Source organism: Malus domestica, chromosome 15 (genome assembly GCF_042453785.1).
Source record: "Malus domestica chromosome 15, GDT2T_hap1".
In the NCBI taxonomy this organism is placed as follows: domain Eukaryota; kingdom Viridiplantae; phylum Streptophyta; class Magnoliopsida; order Rosales; family Rosaceae; genus Malus; species Malus domestica.
In genome coordinates this window covers 24,029,148-24,039,597 of record NC_091675.1, presented here as the reverse complement: position 1 = coordinate 24,039,597, position 10,450 = coordinate 24,029,148, and the positions used below count along the sequence as shown (strand labels likewise).

At 36.2% G+C, this 10,450-nt stretch overlaps 1 pseudogene; it reads left to right on the top strand.

Annotated features, from left to right (window-relative positions):
• Positions 1 to 7,015: 7,015 nt before the first annotated feature.
• Positions 7,016 to 9,924, top strand: LOC103425092 (L-ascorbate oxidase homolog; annotated as a pseudogene).
• Positions 9,925 to 10,450: the final 526 nt, after the last annotated feature.

The following is a 10,450-nucleotide window of genomic DNA, read 5'->3' as shown; positions in this document are numbered from 1 at the left end:
CTTTGCTTCTCTTTCTTCCTGTTTTTCATCATTTTGGTAACGTCGGTTTAGACTTGCAAGTTCAGTTTCACTCAACACTTTCAACTCTGATGCACCAGCAAATCCTGTCATATTGTTCAAAAAGAAGAACTAATCATCTGTCACATTAAATCCTTTTTAATTTATGACTAATACATGGAACATGATAAGTTAGGTGGTCATGAATCATGAACATGATGAGCATTATTGCTCTTTCTCTGATTGACAAAAACAAATTATACAAGAAGTCTGTTCTTATTAAAAAGCAAGTGTGCACCGGTAATGTAAAAAATATATCGACAATATGTTAGTTTTTTTTTTTTTTTTTTTTTTTTTGTTGGTAATAATGACATTGACACATTTCTAATATAATATCAAAAATCCTTTCTTCACGTCCGCTATAGAATGGAAACTTGGTCTCAATCTCCTAACCAAATATAGCCTAACTGATTACGAATGTGAGTAATTAAAAAGGAAATTGTTTCCTAGTGCCAATGCTTTTTGCAGATCTCTGGCCCGAAGAAGAGAGTTGAGCTGGACGTGGGATAGATGATGGTTCACAGAACGGTACAACTAAACTATTACATGTATGGTGGGTTTAATAAGTATTCCGATTTGTTTATTTACAAACTTTATTTGAATTCAAAAATAATTCACTTGATCAGAATTTGGATACGATGCTTACAAGTACTTAGTACAGCTACCATATAATGATCAGTAATATTGTAATGATTTTCAAGAATTACATCTAACAATCAAATAATAATTGTACTAAATACTTTTGAGTATTGTAACTAGTCCATTGAAATAATCACATTAATTTTTTTGGAACTTTATATTAACTATATGAATGTAAATTGCTTGGCGCCAAGAGATAGAGTGAGAGTCAAAGTAATATTGCTTTGGCGCAAATTGCAAGCTTCTGTCTTATACTAATTGGTTATGAATGTACACAGAAAGAAGCTTAAGAACAACGAGAGAGCGAGAGTAATTGGATTCAGAGTAAAAACGCATATCATGGATTGGCCACATGATGAGAATTGAATTTCACGGGTGTTGGAATTGAGTTCCACGCAACATGCGTAATTTGAGCAAAAAGATGATGATGTTCTTGTTTTCCCTATGAGATCTCTCCTTGGATCCATTGCCAACTCTACTGTAAAAGATGAATTGCCCATCAAAAAAGCTTTTCATTGACTGTATACCACTAGACCGGCATACGAGTTGGTACACCACGTGTTATTATACAAATGGTGGGATATGTGTGTTAAAAAGTTAATAACTTAAAACATAAAATTTCTCACAACTTACATAAAAACACGTGGTGTACCACTTGCGTTCCCGTCACAATAAAAATAAATTCCTAGGAGTCGAGGAGGCCAGGTGTTCATACTTGCATTAAATATTCTACGAGGGATTTACAAGTGCCAATGGACTTCAAAACAATAGGATTGAGAGTGGAACTTGTAACAAGAGGAATATAACCTGTTTGGATTGCTTTTGTTTTGTCAGTTGAATTCTTTATCAAAATCGTTAATTTTCGAGGTCACTCTTAAATATAAAAAGCATTTGACATTTGATTAACGGTGTGGACTCGATATTTAATTAAAACATTGGGTTTGTTTATTTTGTTTGCATCCCTAGTCAAATTTTTTTTTTTTTTTTTTTTTTTTTTTGTAGAGATAATATGTGTTCATGGGTGGCCTAGCATTATCCATGTATATCCTTGTACAATATAGCTAAATACAACCAAATAATGTCATAAAGAGATACTTCCCAATGTCGTAAATTATTAATGCGTGTCGGATTGTCAATTTGTTTATTTATTTTTTGGCACAAAGGAAACAACATCCTTATACACGTATTTTTCGCTATCAATGAATTGTAATATTTTAAGTGTCAAACATATTTTGTATTAATCTACTATTAGTCTCAAAGAGTATGATGAGGCTTCCCATTTCTTTTTTGTACTTTTCTCACTAAATCAAATCCAGTCTCCATACCAACTCGGACATATATATTAGGTTTAGGTCGTTTTATTCTTGAAGATGAGAACCGATACAATTAACTAAATTTCAAAGGGTAACCCTAGCTATTCTCACCTCTCGAGAACCTCGTAGGTGTTGTATGCATTGTCTGCCAAAACCAATTTACGTGTGAGTAGTTAAATGATACGTACGGTTACTAATTTACATTTTATAAATTAGATTAATTACAAAGTTGATATGCTAATATTTATATATAAATTCATGTGTTATAATATGAGCAACAACACATATTAATATGATAATCACAATAACCCTTTTTAAGAGAAAATGACCGAATTAAAAGTTGCATGTGACAATGAGAGATTTTCTTTTGCAACCAATGCATAGTCTTAGTAGCATTGTTCGTAAAAAAAAATGTTAAATCACGTGTTCAAAACGTGAATCCTTTGTCCAATAAGAGCTGCCATATGGCATATTCGATTGCACCAGAGTATCTCTTCGTGACAAGAGTATGTTGGTGGGTTCGAGACTGAAGAAGCTCGAGTTGCACCTTTCAACTGTCAATGGCCAACAAGGGGAAAGAAGGGGCCACGGACTCGTAGTTTGTGAAGAAAAACAGATGACAACGTTGGAAAATTGACCACTCTACCCTTCCATTGTCTTTGGTGTTCTGCTTGTTTTCATCACCATTGTGGGAGTTCTGAGTGAGTGATCAAAGAACTCTTTTAATTCAACCACAAAGATCAGTCAGGTTAGGAAATCTAAGATATAAGGGAGACTTTGGATGCGGTCCTTAATTATGAATATTCTTTGATTGAAACCTTGTTGGTTTTTAATTTTTGATCGAGATTCCTGAAATTAACGTGATAATTTATTTCTATGTACATTACTATATTTTTTAAATTAAAAATTAGAAATTTTAGTTGTTTATATAAATGAGATTTGAAATAAAAAAACCATAATTTGTGGGATTAAAAATATTAAAAAATAAATATACTATTGTGTGTGTGTGTATAAACATGGGTACATTCATCAAAATTAACCAAAACATTTATTGTATCAAAACATGGGTACATTCTTCAAAATTACAAAAAAAAAAAAAAAAGATATTAGGCTTAATAATATTAGTAAATTTCTTCGATTAATTGAATAATGTACCCATATTCAAAGAAAAAAGAAAAAAGAATGTACCCATATAAGTTTAAAAATGGATTAGAAAAAAATTGAATAGATTATATATATAAGGTAAATTTTACATATAACAAATTGGTATATTTAAGAATGAGTACATTTTAAGATTAAAAAGTTTTACATGAATGGGTACATATAATTAGCATGAGTACATTTAGCAAAATAAAAAGTACAAATACAAAAAAATATATGGGTACAAATACAAATAAATTTTAAAAAAAATATGGGCACAAAAAGAAATTAATATATGAGTACAAATTAAAACTGAAAAGAAAATTGGTACAAGTTAAAAAAGAATTAAAAATTAAAAATGGGTACAAACTAAAACTAAAAATATATGATAAAAAATTTAGTCATAAATATAAATATATTAATTGTAACATTTTTAACATTAAATGAATATATTTAGAAATAAAAAATATTTTATTATTGAAATAATTAATGATGTTATTAATACCTAAGGACCTTGATCAAAAATTGAAAAAGAACATGATTTTAATCAATGGAGTAGCAAAAAGAACGATGAAAACCTAATTTCTCCATTTTAAAATTATAATCATCCCAAAAAAGAAACTTATCATATATTAAAGGGAGTTTTAACGAAAAGCCCACGGTACTGTTTACTTTAATGAAAAACCACATTTTTACCCTAAAAAGTCAAACATGCTACTATTCATTTTACCCTTTTATTTTATCCTTATCGTTAAAATTCAAAATTTTCAAATCATTTTCATTAGTTTTCCTTATATTAAATGCTATCAACGTGGATCCGTTCTAAGCTGCGCGGCTCCCCACCTTTGATCTCTTCTTTCCTTCCCCGCCACCACGCACCACCGACGAATTCATGAGTCCAAAGTCCACACCACCATCACCATCCTCACGTAGACGTACCACACATTTTCATCACTACCAAAAAGTTTTTAAAACAAAATCGCATTCGTTCATTGGTCGGTTTTTCGCATAAAAAATCACAAGTCCAATTAATGAGGTTTAGCCAATTTTCATCATGAATTTTATTTTTGTTATTTGTACTCCTGAACAATTTGTAAGTAGTCAATTTTCTCAATAAATTTGTCACGCATTACGTATACATCTAATGAACCACTTAAGAGGTTATGATGACTTTTCGTCAGTCACAAAAATCTACATGTACGAACCAATTATATTCTCTTCAAATCGTGCAAGTCTGATCTATTAACCTATGCCATAGTATGGAACATGCCGTTTTTACCCTCTTTATTAGCTCACGTGTTGTTTACGTGACAAACATGAACGAAATTTTGATGCAATGTTAAGTAATCTACCAATGAGGAAGAAGGTAATTGGCTATTTATAAAAATTTAAAGAGATCACTAAAATTTAGTGTAGAAATTAGCAGACTAACAAGTGCGAGGAGCAAACCAGTAGAAACCTCCCAATTAATTAACTCTAACAAATGAATAGCAGCATAGAGGTAATTACAGAATACTTACTATACCCATATATATAAAGGGGTGTGATATTCACACACTCCTTTTTACTTCTCCCACACCTTTTTAGTTTTTAGCCGTCGGATCAGATGAATTGAAAAAGATCAACGAACATAAATTAACAAAGGGTGTATAAGAAGTAAAAAATGGTGTGTGGATAGTACATCCCTATATTAATTATATTTAATATAATTAATCATAGATTATGCGTGAGCTAAAACCATGAGTTGTGAATGAGTAGCATATGCAGGTAGCTGACTGCTTGTGCATGAAGTGCGTCGCAAACGAGCTTCGATTCTTCATAGCTCTTCGCGTACATCCATATATCCACGCTGGCATTGCCTCCTCTAGGCTCTTTGTTCGTGGCAGGAGTTTCCGTGGGGAATGCTTCCTGGCCGACGAGCACACAGCTCCCCGAGAGGTTGGCGCTGGTTGATGCTTTCTGTCGGGCTTCTGCTTTACTGGCGGGATTGTCGGGCAAAGCCTATCGGGCAAGGCTTGTCGGGCAAGGCTGAAAGAGAAGGACAGAGTTAACTTTGAAAGGTGCCTTTGTGGGGCCTTGAATGTAGGCCTTGAGGCTCACGATCAAGATTAACTTTGAATTGCTCAGGCGTGTCACTACCATTTTCAGCATGGTAGATGTAGAACAGATGTTTGAGTTTTAATTATATATATATTCGAGATACCATGTTAGTTATTGACAGGTGCCTTTGTGGGGCCTTAGGTGTAGGCCTTGAGGCTTCCTATAAATAACTAACTTAGTACTCAAACACATAAGGTTCCTTTTGTGAGTTATATGGGTCTTATAACCATCATACTTCTGATTACCTGAGCTCAAAGAGCAGAATGAATCCAAATAGGTGCCTTTGTGGGGCCTTGAATAGGCCTTGAGGCTTCCCATCAGAACCCCTTCTATACTCAATGTTCTTGCCCGAGAAGTAGGATGAATCCAAATAGGTGCCTTTGTAGGGCCTTGAATAGGCCTTGAGGCTTCCCATAAGAATTTATCCCGTACTTGAACGTTCTTGCCCGAGAAATAGGATGAATCCAAATAGGTGCCTTTGTGGGGCCTTGAATAGGCCTTGAGGCTTCCCATCAGAATTCATCACGTACTCGAACGTTATATGGTCATCATAATATAACATAAATAAAACCAAGTGGCAGGTCGATTACTTGCACCCCAAGTAACTTCGGACTTCTTGTTTATCAAAGCTTGTCGTGGATGGGTTAAGTCCACATCAGGTTCTTTTTTATGCCTTGAGGCCAAGGACTTTTTAGGGTGATCAAGTCTTATATGCCCGAGGGCTTAGAACTTAGATCTGGCTTGAACTGTGAAGACATATTCAAATCGGATTCAAGTGCTGAGAGAGTCTTTTAATAGCCATATTACTAGAAATAACTTGGATACAACTTGAAGTATACAACATATTGCTAGGCTAATGAATGAAAAAGACAAAAACAAAGAAGGTCGGGCAAGGCTGATCGTCTTGCAACTTCCTATCTTTGTGGGTTAACAGAAGGTTTGAAGGCTTAGAAAAGGGGTTGGGAAATGAGTTTGCAGAAAGAAAATCGATACTACAGCAGGCGTTGAACAGGGTAGCAGAGCTATTACAAAGGGTTTATCCCGAAAGAGATGAAGGCTTGGGCTAACTACAGCTTCGTTTTGAAGGCAAATATGGCTTTGAGCAGAGTTTGTGCTTTTGTTTGTTTGTTTGAGTGTCCTTGATTCTGACTTCTCTTTCTCCTTTTATAGACACCTTGGCTTGGCCTCCTGTAGCAATAATCTTGCCCGAATATAGTTTGAAGGATAGTGACTCATCAGCTATTTACTTGTACTGCCATTTAAAAGTACTTTTTGGGCTGATTAGCTGGCTGGTCTATACCACTTGGCCATTGGGTAGGTGAGCAAGTAGTCTGCACGGCCTGCACCTAGTCAGAAACGGGCTTCTCCTGTCTTCTGGACTTCGGCTGGGTTTTGACTGGCCTTAACTGGGCTTCTTCCTTTTAGGCTGCTCTTTGGGCCAACTTCCCCCAAGCCCAAAGTTTAAGTTTTGATCCAAACACTCTTCAGCTGCTTCCTTCCCTTGCCATTTATAATCCCTCCCATCTTTGAACTTGCACAGCTCAACCACACGGCTACAAATAGTACTATCATTCAATCTTCCTCATCTCTCTGTTGGGGAGGATTGACAATAATTCGAGTACGTATTTCATAATTTCTAGCTACGTACATACTTCGGAAGTTTGAATGCGTAGCGTTTGCAATTTGCACTAGTTAGTACGTTTTGCCTAAACTTGTTTCTTTTGTGCAGAAATCTGAAACTTGGACTACATATAGGAGCTGACACAATGAGGCCAACCATTTTCGTGCATTTTGTCGTTGGAATTTCGGTTTGCTTGAGTTCTTTCTGCACCATTAATGCAGAAGATCCATATTTGTATTATACATGGATTGTAACATATGGAACCATTTCTCCCTTGGGTGTTCCGCAAAAGGTTTGGCTTTTTGATCCTTCATTATCTGTATGTATAACTTCTGCTTAATTAATCTAGAAATTTTGATTAATTATGCAGGGTATCCTTATTAATGGTCAATTTCCTGGGCCAAATATTGAAGCTGTGACGAATGACAACGTAATCATCAACGTTATTAACAAGTTGGACGAACCTTTCCTCATTACATGGTGAGTATTTTGTTGGCAGTTGTAATGGTTGTAGTCATGTAGATTTAAAATGCATGGCTTGTCATATGACTTATTTCTTGTGCTGTGGGAAATCAGGAACGGAATCAAACAGCGAAAAACCACGTGGCAGGACGGAGTGCTTGGAACGCAATGCCCGATTCCTCCAAACACAAACTGGACATACAAGTTTCAAACGAAAGATCAGATTGGAACCTTCTCCTACTTCCCTTCAACTAAACTGCACAGAGCTGCTGGTGGTTTTGGGGGTTTCAATGTTGCACATAGGTCTGTCATTGCAGTGCCGTATCCTATTCCCGCCGGATAGTTTACCCTGCTTGTTGGTGACTGGTACAAGACCGGCCACAAGGTATGTAACTCATTAAGTAACAGATATTCGTCATTTCATTTACTCTAACTTTCTTAGGCGTCGATGCTAGAAGTAGGAAAATGTTCTTTTTTTATACAGCATGACGTATTAGGTTGTCAGATTGGTCAAAACATTTCGGAGGCAAATTATTATCAACCATCATTGTTTTAAAAAACTCCCCTCGGAGCACGCCTAGGAGACCTTGAAGGCGGGGCGGCAGCAATTTTGCCTTCGTTTTATGGGAGTTGGTAAAAAACTCGCCTCGGCTTCATTGGAGTGCTATCCCCACATCCGGAGTGCAAATTGTTATCAACCATCTGTGTCTTAAACTGTTGTATCAGGAATTGCTATCCCCACATTTGAAACGCCTCTGTTTTCTGATAAAAGCTCTTATTTTTTCAGGAGTTGCAGCAAACATTGGACTCTGGCAAAAATCTTCCACTTCCTGATGGTCTTCTTATCAATGGGGTTCTTAAAAACGCCGTCTTCACTGGCAAAAAAGGTAACCATTAGCCCTCCTCAAAAGTGTTTGTATAAAACTATCTGTTTTTGAAGATTTTCTAATCAAAGTTTTGTTGGGTTATTTCAGGAAAGACCTACAACTTCAGGGTTTCAAATGTGGGGATAGCAACTTCAATTAACTTCAGGATTCAGAGCCATACAATGACACTTGTTGAAGTTGAAGGAGCTCATACCTTGCAAGAGGTGTATGAATCACTTGACATTCATCCAGGCCAATCCGTAGCTGTTTTGGTCACACCACACGGTTCAGTCAGGGACTATTTCATCGTTGCCTCTACCCGATTCACAAAACCAATCCTCACGACCACTGGAATTCTCCGCTACGCTGGTTCTAACACCCCTGCTTTGAAACCATTGCCGATTGGTCCAACCTATCACATTCACTGGTCTATGAAGCAAGCCAGGACAATCAGGTAGCAATCACTTTCTGGGGACTTTTCTGTTGCCAGTTTCAGAAGCATATACAAATATATTTGGTGCATAGAATTTGTTCCCAAATGATGTGACAGTGTCTCAGTATCTAATTTGGCGATCAGAGTTAGTAAGCCTAGCATTATTGTCTGAGGATTTTCTAATTATGTAATTGACGATTTCTCTTATCTTTTGGGCGAAGATTGAATTTGACAGCAAATGCAGCCAGGCCTAACCCACAGGGCTCATTTCATTATGGAACTATTCCAGTTGTCAGGAGACTACTTTTGGCCAATACTGCTACTAAGCTCGATGGCAAGCTTCGATATGCCATAAACAAGGTCTCCTATGTTGATCCGGAGACCCCATTGAAACTCGCCGATTGGCTTAACATCCCTGGCGTGTTTAACTTCAACACGATCAAGGACACATCTACTCCAGGCCCTGCAGTATATGGCGCCTCTGTCATAGGAACTGCCCTTCATGATTTCATGGAAATTGTCTTCCAGAACACTGAGGCCACACTTCAATCTTGGCATCTGGATGGATACAGCGTCTATGCTGTTGCGTAAGCTCTATGACCAATAGTCACGTGTACAACAACATATTACCTAAACATAATATTTTTCTTACAATATGTCTAATAATATTTGTTGGTCTTTACAGATATGGCCATGCCGCTAATTGGACATCAGCTATGAGGAGACGTTACAATTTGGTAGATGCTGTACCTAGACACACAGTTCAGGTAACTGACAGAACATGTACCGATAAACATCATCCGATTTAAGCTTACCTTCTGAAATTTTATCGTTCATTAATGATCAATGTTATTTGGTGTACAAAACTTGAAGGTATATCCACTTGGTTGGACTGCTGTACTAGTCTCTTTGGACAACAAGGGTATGTGGAATTTAAGATCTGCAATCTGGTCTAAGAGGTAATTGGGGCAGCAATTGTACATCAGAGTTTGGAACAACGAACACAGCCTGTTTACTGAGAACGATATGCCCTTGAACACATTGCATTGTGGCAAGGCCAAGCAGCATTGATAGCAAACTTATTTACTCTTTGATCATGTATCTCTCTGTATGTTGTTCTTTCATTAATTTTATTTTTGAAAATTTGGTTGTTCTTAAGTTTGCTATCAAATTTTGGAACAAGATGTTTGAAAGTGTCTGTGTTAGATGTCTTGCTAGCTACCACGTCCTATATAGGATTCATTTCTCTTACATGTTCATTTTCTATAACGTTATGTGCTTCTATAGTCCCCAGTACAGTGTTTACTTCTCTTTTTCTCGGCCTATATATTATAAGTCATTACAGTTAGCCACAAGATAGCATTGTAGCAATTTCTTATAAAAGAAAGGAAAAGAAAATTTCTGTTTGGTTCCACAGAAACTGATGAAAATGTTTACAAGTTTTTTCATATCACGGTCCGAATTTTATCGGTTTAACCCTAGATTCGGTTTTAACAAAAACCATTATGGAAACTGAACTGAACCCAACCTAACGGAAAGCACTTGATGAGTCGATATTATACTATATATTTTACCCTAATCTTAGTTATAGTTTATTAGTTATTTTGATAGAATTTTGATACTTTGTTATATATTTTCAATGTAGGACATTCGACTTCCTCTAGAGCAAAAAGTAAACAAACGGATGAATTTTGGAGTGATTACAATTGGAGGATGTTCGTGAGTCTTTCAAGATGATTATATCAAAATTCTAGATTTTTCTACCAAGTCGTTTGATTGTGACAATGAAATAAAGGCGCAGCGCGCAGCTTTCCTAGAT